We start from the raw sequence: 4,508 nt of genomic DNA on the forward strand, positions 1-4,508 counted from the left end.
TTATTATTGTCATTAGTGATTATCTCAATTTTAGCTAAAAGAATTGACAAAATCCTACACACTGTGCCTTTAAGACCATTTTTTTGATGGTCGTGGTCTTGTCTCGGACTCGACACCATTTGTACTCAGTCTTATCTCGGTCTCAGTCATTGAGAACTCAATTTTATTTCAAGATCAATCAAGACCACAACTGTGGAAATATCACTAAATAACCTGATTATTCTCCAGTTTGTTTGTTAACATCCTTGCTTCCATTGGATCTAAAACATACTGATTCAAATCCAAACCTGACTCATTGCTATTTATGTATTTTTGTTACCGGCTGTCACCCATCCCCATACTCACATGCAGCACCCCAGGAAAGTAAGCAGTRGTTCACTGGGAGCAGGAGAATATGTCTGCAAAATTTTCAGTAAAACAATTTGGCCACATAAATCATAAACAATATATTTGTAAAACAACATCCAGGAGAAAGCATACAGCAACTTGTAAATTCTGCAGTGTTTCACTTTTAGAGACGGTGGAAACAATGTTAAACATTTATCTTCAGTATCATTAACAATATGCCAGTGTAGCAAAATTCTTTCCTCTGACCTCACACAAAGATTTTRTCAATATTAGCCCTATATATTAGGTCAGCTACATGTGTACAGAATACTSTAGTTTTTATTTTTATTTTATTTTCTGGTCTTGGTCTTGACACTGTCTCGCCATCCCTTGGTCTGGGTCTGGACTTGGTCCAGGCTCTAAAAGGCTTGGTCTTGTCTCAGTCTTGAGACACTGTGGTTTTGATCTTGACTTGATCTAGGGTTAGTTGGTCTTGACTACACTAGTAATTATATTATTTAGCAGTGCCATCCCTCTGTCAGGGTTTGAAAGCAGATCTAAGGGTCACTCTCAGAAAAAAAAAATGGTCAAGATGTTCAGAAAAACCCAGGAACCCAGATGATTCAAGCTTGCTGCGAACTGGAGACTGCTGGAGCATCGGTGCAACTGTCCACAGTGAAGAGTTTTTACTTCAAACTGAGAGCAAACTGACCAAGTAACAAGCCCCCGCACCTTCAGGCTCAACTGTAATTTGCAGCTGCTCACACGGACAAGCTGAATGCCTCCTGGAGAAAAGTGTTGTGGTCAGACAAAAAGACAAAAATTAACCAATTTGGCTGCAAAAGACAAGAATTATGTTTGGAGGAGTCATGGTGAAGCTTTCAAAACCTAAGAATAGTTTCAGCTCTCTGTTATGATGGAGGTGACATCATGCTGTAGTATTGATGATTTGCAATGATTAGATGGAACAATAGAAAAACACAATCTCCAAAATATTTAACCTCAAATAAACAGCTGAAATTAAAACACAATTAGATGTTTCAACAGGAAAATAGCTATGTTTACATGGACATAATTAATTGGAATAAACAGTCAATCAAAATAAAAATGTGCCACGTACTGCTTTGAATGAATTTGTAAACCAATCGAGAGGTGYATTATGTTGTTTGATACTGAACTGTGTGCATGTAAACACATWTTCTGATCATGTYATTCTGGTTGTGGAAAACTGACCTGACTGCACATGTGCACATTATGTGACATAATCCACTAGCTTCAGGTCTTTTGTGAAGGGAACACTATAGCTGCCGCAGCACAGAACTTTCAAAGATGTCTTTTTCCTCCCGCTCTCTTACCCRGTAAAGAAGGAAGACAAACAGCACATRTTGCTTTGCCTGTAGCTCAATCAGGGACTGCAGTACTGTCTCCAGTGTTATTATAACCAACCTGGTGCAGGTCCATTCTGAGCGCCCAGAAGACAGAATGGTTTTTAGGTTCATCACTAAAGTCAAACTTRGTATTCTGTGTGTATTTAGGTAAAATTCAGTACTTCTAGCCTGGTACATGTGAACACACGTCATTATCGGATTAATGTTGTGCTCATATAAACGATACATTCAGATGATTTTTTGACTGATATTATAAAATTTTATTTGTACTTTTGAATACTTGAGTACTTTTAAATGCATGTACTTTTGAATACTTAAGTATTTTCAAAAGTAAGTACTTCAGTACTTTAACTTGAGTAGATTTTTGACAGAGTAACTTTTACTTGTAGTTGAGTAGATTTTACCCTGACTATCAATAGTTTTACTCAAGTACTAGAGTTGAGTACTTTGTCCACCACTGAATGCTTCTCACTCGGTACCACAACCTGTCTGATCTCAAGCATTACCGTTCATTACCATCAGCAATTATTAATTTCTTTAAAAATAACAAAATCTATGTACAATAAAAATACAAATCACAAATAAAATGAAAGGCAGAAGAAAGAAGAAAAACTTATAGTATCTGCGCCATTTTCTTCTCAAAATTTTTTTAACAACAATAATCTACAAACAAAAACTAAACAAAAACAACCTCAAATCCTTGTTGAATAACATTTATTATGAATACACATTATATTGTTTCCTATTTCTTTAACAACGTGACTTTTATAATTCTCTTAAACATAAATATTGATCTGGCATATTTGAATCACTCTCCAAACTGTTCCATAGTCTTATTTCTTGTGTTGAAATACACCACTCCCTAAAACTAGTTCTAAATCCAGGTTTCACAAACATCTCTACCCCTTTGAGATTATAACAACTTTCTCTCTTAACAAAGTTCAATTGGATGATTAAAGGCAATATACATTTATGAGCCTTATACTTAACCTGTAAAATATTATAACTAACCAACTCATAGAACTTCAATAATTTCAACTGATAAAATAACATATTTGATGGGTGACTGTAGTGTTTTCTAGCAATGATTCTTACAGCTATTTATGTAAAACAAAAATAGGGTTTATAATTGTTTTGCATGCTTTCCCCCAGATTTCAACACAATAAATCAAGTGTGGAACAACCGTTACATTATGCAACAGAGCTCTAACATTAAATAACTCTCTTACATTATACAGTATTCTGATAGATTTATCAATTTTTGTTCTTAGATAATTTATGTGAGGTCTCCAGCTTTTCATCAATGATGTCACCCAGAAACTTCACATCACTGATTCTACAGATCTCAACACCATCAACTCTAAATGGAACATCAATAATTCCCTTTCTATTACTGAATATCATATAGTTAGTTTTTTATCTAAATTTAATGATATTTTATTAAGTTTAAACCAATTTTGTATTTTCACAAATTCTGCTTGCATCTTTTTCAACATCCATTCTATGTCTTTACCTGAACAAAGAAATGTAGTGTCATCTGCAAATAAAATACATTTAAACAACCCTGRCACMTTAACCAAATCATTCACATAYAAAATAAATAACTTTGGTCCAAGTACAGAACCCTGAGGAACTCCACACGTAGAGTTCRGATCTTACTTCATTTATCTGTACAGATTATTTAATTTGAATACATTTCAACCTGATCAAAGAATTTTGTGCACATAAACATAGCTAATAGTCCMAAACATGCTGGCTTATGATGGGATAAAGTAGAATAAAATTAAAATTGTATTTAACTAAGCTATAAGTAGACCATGAGATGCATTTGAGAGGGGGTCTCCAGAAGTTATTGCGGTGATTCTCACTTTACTTGCATGAGTTGCAAAGACAGTTCTGTCCCTTGGGTTTTGGACATGTTCAAAAATATTTGTGCAACATACAGGATATGGGTCTCAAAGTAGAGCCATTGCACAATCAGCACAAATCCATCTAAATTGTGTTGTAGATTGTCTCTAACGTGTTCCAAAAGTGCCTGTGCTGTATTTTGACACCTACAAAAAATAAATAATTATTCTCTGACAGAAAACAACCAAGGCCAGGTCTATAAAACAGGCTGATTTTAAATAAAATAAGTTTTAAAACTTCTTTAAACATAGCTATTTTCATTTCACAAGTGTATACCACTAGATTGCATAGGTGGCTACAAAGTGACCTGAGCAAAAAATAAAGCTGCATGAGCAAGAATGCAGTTTTGCAAGCCAGGCAAAAGAAAATAAGCAGTGGTTTTCAAACATTGGCCATTCAAAATGCTGCAACACAGCTCACTAGTATGTAGGTTGGTGGCAAACCCATCAGGATTCAGTGAAACTGCAAGGGGAAATTTGCATGTTTTCTCACAATTTTTAGTCACCAACTAATAAGCAACAGTCTTGTCCCAATGAGAACGGAATGGCCTTCCCAAAATCCTAATCATGACCCCACTGTGAATTTGTGGACTCTGCTTAAAAGTCRGATTTGTGCCAGGAAACCTAACTCTACCAATTCTGCCAAAAACAGGATCGCATATCCTGCTAGATTTATGTGAGAAGCTTGTTGATGGATATAAAAAGCCAATGGCTAAGGGCCATCTAGCTAAGATGCATGTATTTCTTTGAACCTGTGTCATTTTCTTACTGTGTAAAGTTCATAATAAATTGAAACATATGCYGTTATGTTGTATAATCATTATTTTTCTGAAAAAAACATCTATCTCGAATAAATTATTATTAGTATGATTATTATGAGTTAAGA

At 34.8% G+C, this 4,508-nt stretch overlaps 1 protein-coding gene across 7 annotated transcripts in view; it reads right to left on the reverse strand.

Annotated features, from left to right (window-relative positions):
• carmil3 (capping protein regulator and myosin 1 linker 3) overlaps positions 1 to 4,508 on the reverse strand; it is a gene marked incomplete in the record, with an annotated part of 154,774 nt that overhangs the window by 140,151 nt on the left and 10,115 nt on the right.

This window comes from Austrofundulus limnaeus, unplaced genomic scaffold, assembly GCF_001266775.1.
Source record: "Austrofundulus limnaeus strain Quisiro unplaced genomic scaffold, Austrofundulus_limnaeus-1.0 Scaffold24, whole genome shotgun sequence".
Lineage (NCBI taxonomy): Eukaryota > Metazoa > Chordata > Actinopteri > Cyprinodontiformes > Rivulidae > Austrofundulus > Austrofundulus limnaeus.